This window comes from Procambarus clarkii, chromosome 73 (genome assembly GCF_040958095.1).
Source record: "Procambarus clarkii isolate CNS0578487 chromosome 73, FALCON_Pclarkii_2.0, whole genome shotgun sequence".
Classification (NCBI taxonomy): Eukaryota; Metazoa; Arthropoda; class Malacostraca; order Decapoda; family Cambaridae; genus Procambarus; species Procambarus clarkii.
The window spans coordinates 22,907,909-22,932,338 of NC_091222.1; positions in this window are offsets into that span (position 1 = coordinate 22,907,909).

Genomic DNA, 24,430 nt, shown 5'->3' on the forward strand with positions numbered 1-24,430 from the left:
CATAACAACAACAAGAACTACACCACAACCACCACAGCAACAGGAACTACACCAACAACCTCTACAACAACAGGAACTTCACTAGCGACCAGAACAACAGAAACTACACGAACAACCACCACCACAAAAGGAACTACACCACCAACCACCATCATAACAATACCAACCAAACACCACTATAACAACAGAAACTACACCAACAACCACTAAAACAACAAGAACAACACCAACAACTTCCACAAAAACAGAAACTACAACAGCGACCTCAACAACAGGAACATCACCCACAACTAGTACAACAACAGGAACTGCATCAACAACCTCAACACCAACAACCACCACAACAACCAGAACTACACCAACAACCACCAACACAACAGGAACTACACCAACAACCAGTACATCAACAAGAACTACACCAGCCACCACAACGACAGGACCAACACCAACAACCACCACAACGACACGAACTACACAAACAACCACGACAGCAACAGAAACTGCAAAAACAAACTACGCAACAACCGGAACTACAACAGCAACCACCACAACAAAAGGAACTACTCCAACAACCACTACGACAACAAAAGAAACTATACCAACAACCACTACAACAACAGAAACTATACCAACAACCACCACAAACACAGGAACTACACCAACAACTACCACAACAACAGGAACTACAACTACAACAACAAAAGGAACGGCACCAACATCAACCGCACATCAGGAACTTCACCACCAACCACCACCACAACAGGAACTACACCAACAACCACTACGACAACAAAAGGAACTACAACAACAACCACTACGACAACAAAAAGGAACTACACCCACAACCATTACAACAACAGAATATACACTAACAACTATCACCACAATAGGAACTACCACCAACAACTACTACAACAGGAACTACTCCACCAACCACCACCACAACAGGAACTACACCAGCAATCTCATCAACACGAACTACACCAACAATAACCACAACAACAGCAACTATACCAACAACCACTACTACAACAGAAACTACTCCAGCTACTAGAACAGCAACTACACCAACAACCATCACAACAACAGGAACTACAGCAATAACCACAGCAATAATTGGAACTGTACCAACAACCATAACAACAGGAACTGCACCATCAACCACCGCAACAACAGAAACTACTCCAGGTACCACAACGACAGGAACTACACCAACCCACAGCAATAATAGGAACTGTACCGTCAAACAAAACAACAACAGGAACTGCACCAACAACAACCACATCAGCAGGAACAACTCCAGCAACAACACAACACAGAAACTGCACAAACAAATACCACAACAACAGGAACTGCACCAATTACCATAACGACAAGAACTACACCACCAACCACTACAACAACAGGAACTACACCACCACCACTACAACAACAGGAACTACACCAACAACTACCACAACAACAGGAACTACACAAACAACTACCACAACAACAGGAACTACACCAACAACCACAGCAACAGGAAGTGCACCATCAACCTCTACAGCATCTGGAACTGCACCAACAACCACAACAAAAGGTAGTTCACCAATAACCTTAACAACAGGAACTTCACCAACAACCACCATAACTAAAGGAACTACAACAACTACCACAACAACAGGAACTACAACTACAATAACTACAGGAACGGCACCAACATCAACCGCAACAACAGAATATACACAAACAACTACCACCACAACAGGAACTACACCAACAACTACTACAACAGGAACTACTCCACCAACCACCACCACAACAGGAACTACACCAGCGACCTCAACAACACGAACTACACAAACAATAACCACCACAACAGCAACTGCACAAACAACCACTACTACAATAGAAACTACTCCAGCTACTAGAACAGCAACTACACCAACAACCATCACAACAACAGGAACTACACCAACAACCACAGCAATAATAGGAACTGTACCAAACACGACAACAACAGGAACTGCACCATCAACTACCACAACAATAGAAACTACTCCAGCTACCACAACGAAAGGAACTACACCAACAACAACCACAAAAACAGGAACTTCACCAACAACCACCTCAACAAAAACAACTACACCAACAGCCACCTCAACAACAACAACTACACCAACAACCACCACAACAGCTAGAACTACACCAACAACCACCACCATAACAGGAACTACATCAACAACCACTACAGTAACAAGAACCACACCAAACTTCCACAACAAATACATCAGCGACCACAACAACAGGAACTTCACCCACAACCAGTACAACAACAGGAACTTCACCAACAACAACTACAACAAAAGGAACTACACACAACGTACCATCACAGGAACTACACCAACAAACCCCACAACAACAGTAACTACACCAGAAACTATCACAACAACAGGAACTACACCAGCCACCATAACGACAGGAACTACACCAGAACCACCACAACGACAGGAGCTACACCAACAACTACCACAACAACAGAAACTGTACCAACAAACTCCGCAACAACCGGAACTCTAACAGCAACCACCACAACAACAGGAACTAAACCAGCCACCACAGCAACAATAGGAACTACACCAACAACCACAACAACAGGATCTGCACCATCAACCACCACAACAACAGGAACTACACTAACACATTCAACAATAAGTAATCAATAACCACAACAAATCCAAATTACACCAACAACCCCCACAACAACAGCAAAAATTCCAACAACAATAACAACAAGAGAAACTACTGAAACAACCACAACAGCAACAGGAACTACATCAACAACGATAGGAATTACACCAACAACCACCACAACAACAGGAACTGCACCAATAACAAACAGAAACTACACCAACAACCATCACAACAACAGGAACTACACCAACAACCACAGCAATAATAGGAACTGTACCAACAACCACAACAACAAGAACTGCACCATCAACCATCACAACAACAGAAACTGCTCCAGCTACCACAACGAAAGGAACTACACCTAACAACAACCACAAAAACACGAATTACACCAACAACCCCCACAACAACAGCAAAACTTCCAACAACAATAACAACAACAGAAACTACTGAAACAACCACCACAGCAACAGGAACTACAACAACAACGATAGGAATTACCACAACAACGATAGGAATTACACCAACAACCACCACAACAACAGGAACTGCACCAATAACAACAACAGAAACTACACCAACAACCACAACAACAACAGGAACTGCACCAATAACAACCACATCAACAGGAACTACACCAACAACAACCACAACAACAGAACTGCACCATCAACCACTACAACAACTGGAACTGCACCAATAACCACAACAACAAGAACTTCACCAACAACCACCACAACAAAAGGAACTACACAAACAACCACTACGACAACAGAAGGAACTATACCAACAACCACTACAACAACAGAAACTACACCACAACCACCACAAACACAGGAACTACACCAACAACTACCACAACAACAGGAACTACAACTACAACAACAACAAAAGGAACGGCACCAACATCAACTGCAACATCAGGAACTTCACCACCAACCACCACAACAACAGGAACTACACCAACAACCACAACGACAACCAAAGGAACTACACCCACAACCACTACAACAACAGAATATACACAAACAACTACCACCATTACAGGAACTACACCAACAACTACTACAAAAGGAACTACACCAACCACTACCACAATAGGAACTACACCAGCGAACTCATCAACACGAACTACACCAACAATCACCACAACAACAGGAACTGTACCAACAACCACTACTACAACAGAAACTACTCCAGCTACTAGAACAGACACTACACCAACAACCACCACAACAACAGGAACTACACCAACAACCACAACAATAATAGGAACTGTACCAACAACCACAACAACAGGAACTGCATCATCAACCACCACAACAACAGAAACTACTCCAGCTCCCACAACGACAGGAACTACACCAACAACAACAACAAACACAGGGATTTCACAAACAACTACCTCAACAACAGCAACAACACCAACAACCACCACAACAGCCAGAACTACACCAACAACCACCACCATAACAGGAACTACATCAACAACCACTACAGCAACAAGAACCACACCAACAACTTGCACGACAAATACATCAGCGACCACAACAACAGGAACTACACCAACAACTACTACAACAGGAACTACTCCACCAACCACCACCACAACAGGAACTACACCAGCGACCTCAACAACACGAACTACACCAACAATAACCACAACAGCAACTGTACCAACAACCACTACTACAACAGAAACTACTCCAGCTACTAGAACAGCAACTACACCAACAACCATCACAACAACAGGAACTACACCAACAACCACAGCAATAATAGGAACTGTACCAACAACCACAACAACAGGAACTGCACCATCAACCACCACAACAACAGAATCTACTCCAGCTACCACAACGAAAGGAACTACACCAACCACATCCACAAAAACAGGAATTACACCAACAACCCCCACAACAACAGCAAAACTTCCAACAACAATAACAACAACAGAAACTACTGAAACAACCACCACAGCAACAGGAACTACAACAACAACGATAGGAATTACCACAACAACGATAGGAATTACACCAACAACCACCACAACAACAGGAACTGCACCAATAACAACAACAGAAACTACACCAACAACCACAACAACAACAGGAACTGCACCAATAACAACCACATCAACAGGCACTACACCAACAACAAACACAACAACAGAAACTGCACCATCAACCACTACAACAACTGGAACTGCACCAATAACCACAACAACAAGAACTTCACGAACAACCACCACAACAAAAGGAACTACACAAACAACCACTACGACAACAGAAGGAACTATACCAACAACCACTACAACAACAGAAACTACACCAACAACCACCACAAAAACAGGAACTACACCAACAACTACCACAACAACAGGAACAACTACAACAACAACAAAAGGAACGGCACCAACATCAACCGCAACATCAGGAACTTCACCACCAACCACCACAACAACAGGAACTACACCAACAACCACAACAACAACCAAAGGAACTACACCCACAACCACTACAACAACAGAATATACACAAACAACTACCACCATTACAGGAACTACACCAACAACTACTACAAAAGGAACTACACCAACCACTACCACAACAGGAACTACACCAGCGAACTCATCAACACGAACTACACCAACAATCACCACAACAACAGGAACTGTACCAACAACCACTACTACAACAGAAACTACTCCAGCTACTAGAACAGACACTACACCAACAACCACCACAACAACAGGAACTACACCAACAACCACAGCAATAATAGGAACTGTACCAACAACCACAACAACAGGAACTGCATCATCAACCACCACAACAACAGAAACTACTCCAGCTCCCACAACGACAGGAACTACACCAACAACAACCACAACAACAGGAATTTCACAAACAACTACCTCAACAACAGCAACAACACCAACAACCACCACAACAGCCAGAACTACACCAACAACCACCACCATAACAGGAACTACATCAACAACCACTACAGCAACAAGAACCACACCAACAACTTACACGACAAATACATCAGCGACCACAACAACAGGAACTACACCAACAACTACTACAACAGGAACTACTCCACCAACCACCACCACAACAGGAACTACACCAGCGACCTCAACAACACGAACTACACCAACAATAACCACAACAGCAACTGTCCCAACAACCACCACTACAACAGAAACGACTCCAGCTACTAGAACAGCAACTACACCAACAACCATCACAACAACAGGAACTACACCAACAACCACAGCAATAATAGGAACTGTACCAACAACCACAACAACAGGAACTGCACCATCAACCACCACAACAATAGAAACTACTCCAGCTACCACAACGAAAGGAACTACACCAACCACAACCACAAAAACAGGAATTACACCAACAACCCCCACAACAACAGCAAAACTTCCAACAACAATAACAACAACAGAAACTACTGAAACAACCACCACAGCAACAGGAACTACAACAACAACGATAGGAATTACCACAACAACGATAGGAATTACACCAACAACCACCACAACAACAGGAACTGCACCAATAACAACAACAGAAACTACACCAACAACCACAACAACAACAGGAACTGCACCAGTAACAACCACATCAACAGGAACTACACCAACAACAACCACAACAACAGAAACTGCACCATCAATCACTACAACAACTGGAACTGCACCAACAACAACCACAACAAAAGGAACTACACAAACAACCACTACGACAACAGAAGGAACTATACCAACAACCACTACAACAACAGAAACTACACCAACAACCACCACAAACACAAATACTACAACAACAACAAAAGGAACGGCACCAACATCAACCGCAACATCAGGAACTTCACCACCAACCACCACAACAACAGGAACTACACCAACAACCACAACAACAACCAAAGGAACTACACCCACAACCACTACAACAACAGAATATACACAAACAACTACCACCATTACAGGAACTACACCAACAACTACTACAAAAGGAACTACACCAACCACTACCACAACAGGAACTACACCAGCGAACTCATCAACACGAACTACACCAACAATCACCACAACAACAGGAACTGTACCAACAACCACTACTACAACAGAAACTACTCCAGCTACTAGAACAGACACTACACCAACAACCACCACAACAACAGGAACTACACCAACAACCACAGCAATAATAGGAACTGTACCAACAACCACAACAACAGGAACTGCATCATCAACCACCACAACAACAGAAACTACTCCAGCTCCCACAACGACAGGAACTACACCAACAACAACCACAACAACAGGAATTTCACAAACAACTACCTCAACAACAGCAACAACACCAACAACCACCACAACAGCCAGAACTACACCAACAACCACCACCATAACAGGAACTACATCAACAACCACTACAGCAACAAGAACCACACCAACAACTTACACGACAAATACATCAGCGACCACAACAACAGGAACTACACCAACAACTACTACAACAGGAACTACTCCACCAACCACCACCACAACAGGAACTACACCAGCGACCTCAACAACACGAACTACACCAACAATAACCACAACAGCAACTGTCCCAACAACCACCACTACAACAGAAACGACTCCAGCTACTAGAACAGCAACTACACCAACAACCATCACAACAACAGGAACTACACCAACAACCACAGCAATAATAGGAACTGTACCAACAACCACAACAACAGGAACTGCACCATCAACCACCACAACAACAGAAACTACTCCAGCTACCACAACGAAAGGAACTACACCAACCACAACCACAAAAACAGGAATTACACCAACAACCCCCACAACAACAGCAAAACTTCCAACAACAATAACAACAACAGAAACTACTGAAACAACCACCACAGCAACAGGAACTACAACAACAACGATAGGAATTACCACAACAACGATAGGAATTACACCAACAACCACCACAACAACAGGAACTGCACCAATAACAACAACAGAAACTACACCAACAACCACAACAACAACAGGAACTGCACCAGTAACAACCACATCAACAGGAACTACACCAACAACAACCACAACAACAGAAACTGCACCATCAATCACTACAACAACTGGAACTGCACCAACAACAACCACAACAAAAGGAACTACACAAACAACCACTACGACAACAGAAGGAACTATACCAACAACCACTACAACAACAGAAACTACACCAACAACCACCACAAACACAAATACTACACCAACAACTAACACAACAACAGGAACTACAACTACAACAACAACAAAAGGAACGGCACCAACATCAACCGCAACATCAGGAACTTCACCACCAACCACCACAACAACAGGAACTACACCAACAACCACAACGACAACCAAAGGAACTACACCCACAACCACTACAACAACAGAATATACACAAACAACTACCACCATTACAGGAACTACACCAACAACTACTACAAAAGGAACTACACCAACTACTACCACAACAGGAACTACACCAGCGAACTCATCAACACGAACTACACCAACAATCACCACAACAACAGGAACTGTACCAACAACCACTACTACAACAGAAACTACTCCAGCTACTAGAACAGACACTACACCAACAACCACCACAACAACAGGAACTACACCAACAACCAACACAACAACAGGAACTACACCAACAACCACAGCAATAATAGGAACTGTACCAACAACCACAACAACAGGAACTGCATCATCAACCACCACAACAACAGAAACTACTCCAGCTCCCACAACGACAGGAACTACACCAACAACAACCACAACAACAGGAATTTCACAAACAACTACCTCAACAACAGCAACAACACCAACAACCACCACAACAGCCAGAACTACACCAACAACCACCACCATAACAGGAACTACATCAACAACCACTACAGCAACAAGAACCACACCAACAACTTACACGACAAATACATCAGCGACCACAACAACAGGAACTACACCAACAACTACTACAACAGGAACTACTCCACCAACCACCACCACAACAGGAACTACACCAGCGACCTCAACAACACGAACTACACCAACAATAACCACAACAGCAACTGTACCAACAACCACTACTACAACAGAAACTACTCCAGCTACTAGAACAGCAACTACACGAACAACCATCACAACAACAGGAACTACACCAACAACCACAGCAATAATAGGAACTGTACCAACAACCACAACAACAGGAACTGCACCATCAACCACCACAACAACAGAAACTACTCCAGCTACCACAATGAAAGGAACTACACCAACCACAACCACAAAAACAGGAATTACACCAACAACCCCCACAACAACAGCAAAACTTCCAACAACAATAACAACAACGGAAACTACTGAAACAACCACCACAGCAACAGGAACTACAACAACAACGATAGGAATTACCACAACAACGATAGGAATTACACCAACAACCACCACAACAACAGGAACTGCACCAATAACAACAACAGAAACTACACCAACAACCACAACAACAACAGGAACTGCACCAATAACAACCACATCAACAGGAACTACACCAACAACAACAACCACAACAACAGAAACTGCACCATCAACCACTACAACAACTGGAACTGCACCAATAACCACAACAACAAGAACTTCACCAACAACCACCACAACAAAAGGAACTACACAGACAACCACTACGACAACAGAAGGAACTATACCAACAACCACTACAACAACAGAAACTACACCAACAACCACCACAAACACAGGAACTACACCAACAACTACCACAACAACAGGAACTAAAACTACAACAACAACAAAAGGAACGGCACCAACATCAACCGCAACATCAGGAACTTCACCACCAACCACCACAACAACAGGAACTACACCAACAACCACAACGACAACCAAAGGAACTACACCCACAACCACTACAACAACAGAATATACACAAACAACTACCACCATTACAGGAACTACACCAACAACTACTACAAAAGGAACTACACCAACCACTACCACAACAGGAACTACACCAGCGAACTCATCAACACGAACTACACCAACAATCACCACAACAACAGGAACTGTACCAACAACCACTACTACAACAGAAACTACTCCAGCTACTAGAACAGACACTACACCAACAACCACCACAACAACAGGAACTACACCAACAACCACAGCAATAATAGGAACTGTACCAACAACCACAACAACAGGAACTGCATCATCAACCACCACAACAACAGAAACTACTCCAGCTCCCACAACGACAGGAACTACACCAACAACAACCACAAAAACAGGAATTTCACAAACAACTACCTCAACAACAGCAACAACACCAACAACCACCACAACAGCCAGAACTACACCAACAACCACCACCATAACAGGAACTACATCAACAACGACTACAGCAACAAGAACCACACCAACAACTTACACGACAAATACATCAGCGACCACAACAACAGGAACTACACCAACAACTACTACAACAGGAACTACTCCACCAACCACCACCACAACAGGAACTACACCAGCGACCTCAACAACACGAACTACACCAACAATAACCACAACAGCAACTGTACCAACAACCACTACTACAACAGAAACTACTCCAGCTACTAGAACAGCAACTACACCAACAACCATCACAACAACAGGAACTACACCAACAACCACAGCAATAATAGGAACTGTACCAACAACCACAACAACAGGAACTGCACCATCAACCACCACAACAACAGAAACTACTCCAGCTACCACAACGAAAGGAACTACACCAACCACAACCACAAAAACAGGAATTACACCAACAACCCCCACAACAACAGCAAAACTTCCAACAACAATAACAACAACAGAAACTACTGAAACAACCACCAGAGCAACAGGAACTACAACAACAACGATAGGAATTACCACAACAACGATAGGAATTACACCAACAACCACCACAACAACAGGAACTGCACCAATAACAACAACAGAAACTACACCAACAACCACAACAACAACAGGAACTGCACCAATAACAACCACATCAACAGGAACTACACCAACAACAACCACAACAACAGAAACTGCACCATCAACCACTACAACAACTGGAACTGCACCAATAACCACAACAACAAGAACTTCACCAACAACGTCCACAACAAAAGGAACTACACAAACAACCACTACGACAACAGAAGGAACTATACCAACAACCACTACAACAACAGAAACTACACCAACAACCACCACAAACACAGGAACTACACCAACAACTACCACAACAACAGGAACTACAACTACAACAACAACAAAAGGAACGGCACCAACATCAACTGCAACATCAGGAACTTCACCACCAACCACCACAACAACAGGAACTACTCCAGCTACCACAATGAAAGGAACTACACCAACCACAACCACAAAAACAGGAATTACACCAACAACCCCCACAACAACAGCAAAACTTCCAACAACAATAACAACAACAGAAACTACTGAAACAACCACCACAGCAACAGGAACTACAACAACAACGATAGGAATTACCACAACAACGATAGGAATTACACCAACAACCACCACAACAACAGGAACTGCACCAATAACAACAACAGAAACTACACCAACAACCACAACAACAACAGGAACTGCACCAATAACAACCACATCAACAGGAACTACACCAACAACAACAACCACAACAACAGAAACTGCACCATCAACCACTACAACAACTGGAACTGCACCAATAACCACAACAACAAGAACTTCACCAACAACCACCACAACAAAAGGAACTACACAGACAACCACTACGACAACAGAAGGAACTATACCAACAACCACTACAACAACAGAAACTACACCAACAACCACCACAAACACAGGAACTACACCAACAACTACTACAACAACAGGAACTAAAACTACAACTACAACAAAAGGAACGGCACCAACATCAACCGCAACATCAAGAACTTCACCACCAACCACCACAACAACAGGAACTACACCAACAACCACAACGACAACCAAAGGAACTACACCCACAACCACTACAACAACAGAATATACACAAACAACTACCACCATTACAGGAACTACACCAACAACTACTACAAAAGGAACTACACCAACCACTACCACAACAGGAACTACACCAGCGAACTCATCAACACGAACTACACCAACAATCACCACAACAACAGGAACTGTACCAACAACCACTACTACAACAGAAACTACTCCAGCTACTAGAACAGACACTACACCAACAACCACCACAACAACAGGAACTACACCAACAACCACAGCAATAATAGGAACTGTACCAACAACCACAACAACAGGAACTGCATCATCAACCACCACAACAACAGAAACTACTCCAGCTCCCACAACGACAGGAACTACACCAACAACAACCACAAAAACAGGAATTTCACAAACAACTACCTCAACAACAGCAACAACACCAACAACCACCACAACAGCCAGAACTACACCAACAACCACCACCATAACAGGAACTACATCAACAACCACTACAGCAACAAGAACCACACCAACAACTTACACGACAAATACATCAGCGACCACAACAACAGGAACTACACCAACAACTACTACAACAGGAACTACTCCACCAACCACCACCACAACAGGAACTACACCAGCGACCTCAACAACACGAACTACACCAACAATAACCACAACAGCAACTGTACCAACAACCACTACTACAACAGAAACTACTCCAGCTACTAGAACAGCAACTACACGAACAACCATCACAACAACAGGAACTACACCAACAACCACAGCAATAATAGGAACTGTACCAACAACCACAACAACAGGAACTGCACCATCAACCACCACAACAACAGAAACTACTCCAGCTACCACAACGAAAGGAACTACACCAACCACAACCACAAAAACAGGAATTACACCAACAACCCCCACAACAACAGCAAAACTTCCAACAACAATAACAACAACAGAAACTACTGAAACAACCACCACAGCAACAGGAACTACAACAACAACGATAGGAATTACCACAACAACGATAGGAATTACACCAACAACCACCACAACAACAGGAACTGCACCAATAACAACAACAGAAACTACACCAACAACCACAACAACAACAGGAACTGCACCAATAACAACCACATCAACAGGAACTACACCAACAACAACCACAACAACAGAAACTGCACCATCAACCACTACAACAACTGGAACTGCACCAATAACCACAACAACAAGAACTTCACCAACAACCACCACAACAAAAGGAACTACACAAACAACCACTACGACAACAGAAGGAACTATACCAACAACCACTACAACAACAGAAACTACACCAACAACCACCACAAACACAGGAACTACACCAACAACTACCACAACAACAGGAACTACAACTACAACAACAACAAAAGGAACGGCACCAACATCAACTGCAACATCAGGAACTTCACCACCAACCACCACAACAACAGGAACTACACCAACAACCACAACGACAACCAAAGGAACTACACCCACAACCACTACAACAACAGAATATACACAAACAACTACCACCATTACAGGAACTACACCAACAACTACTACAAAAGGAACTACACCAACCACTACCACAATATTAACTACACCAGCGAACTCATCAACACGAACTACACCAACAACCACCACAACAACAGGAACTACACCAACAACCACAGCAATAATAGGAACTGTACCAACAACCACACCAACAGGAACTGCATCATCAACCACCACAACAACAGAAACTGCTCCAGCTCCCACAACAACAGGAACTACACCAACAACAACCACAACAACAGGAATTTCACAAACAACTACCTCAACAACAGCAACAACACCAACAACCACCACAACAGCCAGAACTACACAAACAACCACCACCATAACAGGAACTACATCAACAACCACTACAGCAACAAGAACCACACCAACAACTTACACGACAAATACATCAGCGACCACAACAACAGGAACTACACCAACAACTACTACAACAGGAACTACTCCACCAACCACCACCACAACAGAAACTACACCAGCGACCTCAACAACACGAACTACACCAACAATAACCACAACAGCAACTGTACCAACAACCACTACTATAACAGTAACTACTCCTGCTACTAGAACAGCAACTACACCAACAACCATCACAACAACAGGAACTACACCAACAACTACAGCAATAATAGGAACTGTACCAACAACCACAACAACAGGAACTGCACCATCAACCACCACAACAACAGAAACTACTCCAGCTACCACAAAGAAAGGAACTACACCAACCACAACCACAAAAACAGGAATTACACCAACAACCCCCACAACAACAGCAAAACTTCCAACAACAATAACAACAACAGAAACTACTGAAACAACCACCACAGCAACAGGAACTACAACAACAACGATAGGAATTACCACAACAACGATAGGAATTACACCAACAACCACCACAACAACAGGAACTGCACCAATAACAACAACAGAAACTACACCAACAACCACAACAACAACAGGAACTGCACCAATAACAACCACATCAACAGGAACTACACCAACAACAACCACAACAACAGAAACTGCACCATCAACCACTACAACAACTGGAACTGCACCAATAACCACAACAACAAGAACTTCACGAACAACCACCACAACAAAAGGAACTACACAAACAACCACTACGACAACAGAAGGAACTATACCAACAACCACTACAACAACAGAAACTACACCAACAACCACCACAAACACAGGAACTACACCAACAGCTGCCACAACAACAGGAACTACAACTACAACAACAACAAAAGGAACGGCACCAACATCAACCGCAACATCAGGAACTTCACCACCAACCACCACAAAAACAGGAACTACACCAACAACCACAACGACAACCAAAGGAACTACACCCACAACCACTACAACAACAGAATATACACAAACAACTACCACCATTACAGGAACTACACCAACAACTACTACAAAAGGAACTACACCAACCACTACCACAACAGGAACTACACCAGCGAACTCATCAACACGAACTACACCAACAATCACCACAACAACAGGAACTGTACCAACAACCACTACTACAACAGAAACTACTCCAGCTACTAGAACAGACACTACACCAACAACCACCACAACAACAGGAACTACACCAACAACCACAACAATAATAGGAACTGTACCAACAACCACAACAACAGGAACTGCATCATCAACCACCACAACAACAGAAACTACTCCAGCTCCCACAACGACAGGAACTACACCAACAACAACCACAACAACAGGAATTTCACAAACAACTACCTCAACAACAGCAACAACACCAACAACCACATCAACAGCCAGAACTACACCAACAACCACCACCATAACAGGAACTACATCAACAACCACTACAGCAACAAGAACCACACCAACAACTTACACGACAAATACATCAGCGACCACAACAACAGGAACTACACCAACAACTACTACAAAAGGAACTACTCCACCAACCACCACCACAACAGGATCTACACCAGCGACCTCAACAACACGAACTACACCAACAATAACCACAACAGCAACTGTACCAACAACCACTACTAGAACAGCAACTACACCAACAACCATCACAACAACAGGAACTACACCAACAACCACAGCAATAATAAGAACTGTACCAACAACCACAGCAATAATAAGAACTGTACCAACAACCACAACAACAGGAACTGCACCATCAACCACCACAACAACAGAAACTACTCCAGCTACCACAACGAAAGGAACTACACCAACCACAACCACAAAAACAGGAATTACACCAACAACCCCCACAACAACAGCAAAACTTCCAACAACAATAACAACAACAGAAACTACTGAAACAACCACCACAGCAACAGGAACTACAACAACAGCGATAGGAATTACCACAACAACGATAGGAATTACACCAACAACCACCACAACAACAGGAACTGCACCAATAACAACAACAGAAACTACACCAACAACCACAACAACAACAGGAACTGCACCAATAACAACCACATCAACAGGCACTACACCAACAACAACCACAACAACAGAAACTGCACCATCAACCACTACAACAACTGGAACTGCACCAATAACCACAACAACAAGAACTTCACCAACAACCACCACAACAAAAGGAACTACACAAACAACCACTACGACAACAGAAGGAACTATACCAACAACCACTACAACAACAGAAACTACACCAACAACCACCACAAAAACAGGAACTACACCAACAACTACCACAACAACAGGAACTACAACTACAACAACAACAAAAGGAACGGCACCAACATCAACCGCAACATCAGGAACTTCACCACCAACCACCACAACAACAGGAACTACACCAACAACCACAACGACAACCAAAGGAACTACACCCACAACCACTACAACAACAGAATATACACAAACAACTACCACCATTACAGGAACTACACCAACAACTACTACAAAAGGAACTACACCAACCACTACCACAACAGGAACTACACCAGCGAACTCATCAACACGAACTACACCAACAATCACCACAACAACAGGAACTGTACCAACAACCACTACTACAACAGAAACTACTCCAGCTACTAGAACAGACACTACACCAACAACCACCACAACAACAGGAACTACACCAACAACCACAGCAATAATAGGAACTGTACCAACAACCACAACAACAGGAACTGCATCATCAACCACCACAACAACAGAAACTACTCCAGCTCCCACAACGACAGGAACTACACCAACAACAACAACAAACACAGGGATTTCACAAACAACTACCTCAACAACAGCAACAACACCAACAACCACCACAACAGCCAGAACTACACCAACAACCACCACCATAACAGGAACTACATCAACAACCACTACAGCAACAAGAACCACACCAACAACTTGCACGACAAATACATCAGCGACCACAACAACAGGAACTACACCAACAACTACTACAACAGGAACTACTCCACCAACCACCACCACAACAGGAACTACACCAGCGACCTCAACAACACGAACTACACCAACAATAACCACAACAGCAACTGTACCAACAACCACTACTACAACAGAAACTACTCCAGCTACTAGAACAGCAACTACACCAACAACCATCACAACAACAGGAACTACACCAACAACCACAGCAATAATAGGAACTGTACCAACAACCACAACAACAGGAACTGCACCATCAACCACCACAACAACAGAAACTACTCCAGCTACCACAACGAAAGGAACTACACCAACCACATCCACAAAAACAGGAATTACACCAACAACCCCCACAACAACAGCAAAACTTCCAACAACAATAACAACAACAGAAACTACTGAAACAACCACCACAGCAACAGGAACTACAACAACAACGATAGGAATTACCACAACAACGATAGGAATTACACCAACAACCACCACAACAACAGGAACTGCACCAATAACAACAACAGAAACTACACCAACAACCACAACAACAACAGGAACTGCACCAATAACAACCACATCAACAGGCACTACACCAACAACAAACACAACAACAGAAACTGCACCATCAACCACTACAACAACTGGAACTGCACCAATAACCACAACAACAAGAACTTCACCAACAACCACCACAACAAAAGGAACTACACAAACAACCACTACGACAACAGAAGGAACTATACCAACAACCACTACAACAACAGAAACTACACCAACAACCACCACAAACACAGGAACTACACCAACAACTACCACAACAACAGGAACAACAACTACAACAACAACAAAAGGAACGGCACCAACATCAACCGCAACATCAGGAACTTCACCACCAACCACCACAACAACAGGAACTACACCAACAACCACAACAACAACCAAAGGAACTACACCCACAACCACTACAGCAACAGAATATACACAAACAACTACCACCATTACAGGAACTACACCAACAACTACTACAAAAGGAACTACACCAACCACTACAACAACAGGAACTACACCAGCGAACTCATCAACACGAACTACACCAACAATCACCACAACAACAGGAACTGTACCAACAACCACTACTACAACAGAAACTACTCCAGCTACTAGAACAGACACTACACCAACAACCACCACAACAACAGGAACTATACCAACAACCACAGCAATAATAGGAACTGTACCAACAACCACAACAACAGGAACTGCATCATCAACCACCACAACAACAGAAACTACTCCAGCTCCCACAACGACAGGAACTACACTAACAACAACCACAACAACAGGAATTTCACAAACAACTACCTCAACAACAGCAACAACACCAACAACCACCACAACAGCCAGAACTACACCAACAACCACCACCATAACAGGAACTACATCAACAACCACTACAGCAACAAGAACCACACCAACAACTTACACGACAAATACATCAGCGACCACAACAACAGGAACTACACCAACAACTACTACAACAGGAACTACTCCACCAACCACCACCACAACAGGAACTACACCAGAGACCTCAACAACACGAACTACACCAACAATAACCACAACAGCAACTGTACCAACAACCACTACTACAACAGAAACTACTCCAGCTACTAGAACAGCAACTACACGAACAACCATCACAACAACAGGAACTACACCAACAACCACAGCAATAATAGGAACTGTACCAACAACCACAACAACAGGAACTGCACCATCAACCACCACAACAACAGAAACTACTCCAGCTACCACAATGAAAGGAACTACACCAACCACAACCACAAAAACAGGAATTACACCAACAACCCCCACAACAACAGCAAAACTTCCAACAACAATAACAACAACAGAAACTACTGAAACAACCACCACAGCAACAGGAACTACAACAACAACGATAGGAATTACCACAACAACGATAGGAATTACACCAACAACCACCACAACAACAGGAACTGCACCAATACCAACAACAGAAACTACACCAACAACCACAACAACAACAGGAACTGCACCAATAACAACCACATCAACAGGATCTACACCAACAACAACAACCACAACAACAGAAACTGCACCATCAACCACTACAACAACTGGAACTGCACCAATAACCACAACAACAAGAACTTCACCAACAACCACCACAACAAAAGGAACTACACAGACAACCACTACGACAACAGAAGGAACTATACCAACAACCACTACAACAACAGAAACTACACCAACAACCACCACAAACACAGGAACTACACCAACAACTACCACAACAACAGGAACTAAAACTACAACAACAACAAAAGGAACGGCACCAACATCAACCGCAACATCAGGAACTTCACCACCAACCACCACAACAACAGGAACTACACCAACAACCACAACGACAACCAAAGGAACTACACCCACAACCACTACAACAACAGAATATACACAAACAACTACCACCATTACAGGAACTACACCAACAACTACTACAAAAGGAACTACACCAACCACTACCACAACAGGAACTACACCAGCGAACTCATCAACACGAACTACACCAACAATCACCACAACAACAGGAACTGTACCAACAACCACTACTTCAACAGAAACTACTCCAGCTACTAGAACAGACACTACACCAACAACCACCACAACAACAGGAACTACACCAACAACCACAGCAATAATAGGAACTGTACCAACAACCACAACAACAGGAACTGCATCATCAACCACCACAACAACAGAAACTACTCCAGCTCCCACAACGACAGGAACTACACCAACAACAACCACAACAACAGGAATTTCACAAACAACTACCTCAACAACAGCAACAACACCAACAACCACCACAACAGCCAGAACTACACCAACAACCACCACCATAACAGGAACTACATCAACAACCACTACAGCAACAAGAACCACACCAACAACTTACACGACAAATACATCAGCGACCACAACAACAGGAACTACACCAACAACTACTACAACAGGAACTACTCCACCAACCACCACCACAACAGGAACTACACCAGCGACCTCAACAACACGAACTACACCAACAATAACCACAACAGCAACTGTACCAACAACCACTACTACAACAGAAACTACTCCAGCTACTAGAACAGCAACTACACCAACAACCATCACAACAACAGGAACTACACCAACAACCACAGCAATAATAGGAACTGTACCAACAACCACAACAACAGGAACTGCACCATCAACCACCACAACAACAGAAACTACTCCAGCTACCACAACGAAAGGATCTACACCAACCACAACCACAAAAACAGGAATTACACCAACAACCCCCACAACAACAGCAAAACTTCCAACAACAATAACAACAACAGAAACTACTGAAACAACCACCACAGCAACAGGAACTACAACAACAACGATAGGAATTACCACAACAACGATAGGAATTACACCAACAACCACCACAACAACAGGAACTGCACCAATAACAACAACAGAAACTACACCAACAACCACAACAACAACAGGAACTGCACCAATAACAACCACATCAACAGGAACTACACCAACAACAACCACAACAACAGAAACTGCACCATCAACCACTACAACAACTGGAACTGCACCAATAACCACAACAACAAGAACTTCACCAACAACCACCACAACAAAAGGAACTACACAAAGAACCACTACGACAACAGAAGGAACTATACCAACAACCACTACAACAACAGAAACTACACCAACAACCACCACAAACACAGGAACTACACTAACAACTACCACAACAACAGGAACTACAACTACAACAACAACAAAAGGAACGGCACCAACATCAACCGCAACATCAGGAACTTCACCATCAACCACCACAACAACAGGAACTACACCAACAACCACAACGACAACCAAAGGAACTACATCCACAACCACTACAACAACAGAATATACACAAACAACTACCACCATTACAGGAACTACACCAACAACTACTACAAAAGGAACTACACCAACCACTACCACAACAGGAACTGCACCAATAACAACAACAGAAACTACACCAACAACCACAACAACAACAGGAACTGCACCAATAACAACCACATCAACAGGAACTACACCAACAACTGCCACAACAACAGGAACTACAACTACAACAACAACAAAAGGAACGGCACCAACATCAACCGCAACATCAGGAACTTCACCACCAACCACCACAAAAACAGGAACTACACCAACAACCACATCGACAACCAAAGGAACTACACCCACAACCACTACAACAACAGAATATACACAAACAACTACCACCATTACAGGAACTACACCAACAACTACTACAAAAGGAACTACACCAACCACTACCACAACAGGAACTACACCAGCGAACTCATCAACACGAACTACACCAACAATCACCACAACAACAGGAACTGTACCAACAACCACTACGACAACAGAAACTACTCCAGCTACTAGAACAGACACTACACCAACAACCACCACAACAACAGGAACTACACCAACAACCACAACAATAATAGGAACTGTACCAACAACCACAACAACAGGAACTGCATCATCAACCACCACAACAACAGAAACTACTCCAGCTCCCACAACGACAGGAACTACACCAACAACAACCACAAAAACAGGAATTTCACAAACAACTACCTCAACAACAGCAACAACACCAACAACCACCACAACAGCCAGAACTACACCAACAACCACCACCATAACAGGAACTACATCAACAACCACTACAGCAACAAGAACCACACCAACAACTTACACGACAAATACATCAGCGACCACAACAACAGGAACTACACCAACAACTACTACAACAGGAACTACTCCACCAACCACCACCACAACAGGAACTACACCAGCGACCTCAACAACACGAACTACACCAACAATAACCACAACAGCAACTGTACCAACAACCACTACTACAACAGAAACTACTCCAGCTACTAGAACAGCAACTACACCAACAACCATCACAACAACAGGAACTACACCAACAACCACAGCAATAATAGGAACTGTACCAACAACCACAACAACAGGAACTGCACCATCAACCACCACAACAACAGAAACTACTCCAGCTACCACAACGAAAGGAACTACACCAACCACAACCACAAAAACAGGAATTACACCAACAACCCCCACAACAACAGCAAAACTTCCAACAACAATAACAACAACAGAAACTACTGAAACAACCACCACAGCAACAGGAACTACAACAACAACGATAGGAATTACCACAACAACGATAGGAATTACACCAACAACCACCACAACAACAGGAACTGCACCAATAACAACAACAGAAACTACACCAACAACCACAACAACAACAGGAACTGCACCAATAACAACCACATCAACAGGAACTACACCAACAACAACCACAACAACAGAAACTGCACCATCAACCACTACAACAACTGGAACTGCACCAATAACCACAACAACAAGAACTTCACCAACAACCACCACAACAAAAGGAACTACACAAAGAACCACTACGACAACAGAAGGAACTATACCAACAACCACTACAACAACAGAAACTACACCAACAACCACCACAAACACAGGAACTACACCAACAACTACCACAACAACAGGAACTACAACTACAACAACAACAAAAGGAACGGCACCAACATCAACCGCAACATCAGGAACTTCACCATCAACCACCACAACAACAGGAACTACACCAACAACCACAACGACAACCAAAGGAACTACATCCACAACCACTACAACAACAGAATATACACAAACAACTACCACCATTACAGGAACTACACCAACAACTACTACAAAAGGAACTACACCAACCACTACCACAACAGGAACTGCACCAATAACAACAACAGAAACTACACCAACAACCACAACAACAACAGGAACTGCACCAATAACAACCACATCAACAGGAACTACACCAACAACTGCCACAACAACAGGAACTACAACTACAACAACAACAAAAGGAACGGCACCAACATCAACCGCAACATCAGGAACTTCACCACCAACCACCACAAAAACAGGAACTACACCAACAACCACATCGACAACCAAAGGAACTACACCCACAACCACTACAACAACAGAATATACACAAACAACTACCACCATTACAGGAACTACACCAACAACTACTACAAAAGGAACTACACCAACCACTACCACAACAGGAACTACACCAGCGAACTCATCAACACGAACTACACCAACAATCACCACAACAACAGGAACTGTACCAACAACCACTACTACAACAGAAACTACTCCAGCTACTAGAACAGACACTACACCAACAACCACCACAACAACAGGAACTACACCAACAACCACAACAATAATAGGAACTGTACCAACAACCACAACAACAGGAACTGCATCATCAACCACCACAACAACAGAAACTACTCCAGCTCCCACAACGACAGGAACTACACCAACAACAACCACAAAAACAGGAATTTCACAAACAACTACCTCAACAACAGCAACAACACCAACAACCACCACAACAGCCAGAACTACACCAACAACCACCACCATAACAGGAACTACATCAACAACCACTACAGCAACAAGAACCACACCAACAACTTACACGACAAATACATCAGCGACCACAACAACAGGAACTACACCAACAACAACTACAACAGGAACTACTCCACCAACCACCACCACAACAGGAACTACACCTGCGACCTCAACAACCCGAACTACACCAACAATAACCACAACAGTAACTGTACCAACAACCACTACTACAACAGAAACTACTCCAGCTACTAGAACAGCAACTACACGAACAACCATCACAACAACAGGAACTACACCAACAACCACAGCAATAATAGGAACTGTACCAACAACCACAACAACAGGAACTGCACCATCAACCACCACAACAACAGAAACTACTCCAGCTACCACAACGAAAGGAACTACACCAACCACAACCACAAAAACAGGAATTACACCAACAACCCCCACAACAACAGCAAAACTTCCAACAACAATAACAACAGAAACTACTGAAACAACCACCACAGCAACAGGAACTACAACAACAACGATAGGAATTACCACAACAACGATAGGAATTACACCAACAACCACCACAGCAACAGGAACTGCACCAATAACAACAACAGAAACTACACCAACAACCACAACAACAACAGGAACTGCACCAATAACAACCACATCAACAGGAACTACACCAACAACAACCACAACAACAGAAACTGCACCATCAACCACTACAACATCTGGAACTGCACCAATAACCACAACAACAAGAACTTCACCAACAACCACCACAACAAAAGGAACTACACAAACAACCACTACGACAACAGAAGGAACTATACCAACAACCACTACAACAACAGAAACTACACCAACAACCACCACAAACACAGGAACTACACCAACAACTGCCACAACAACAGGAAC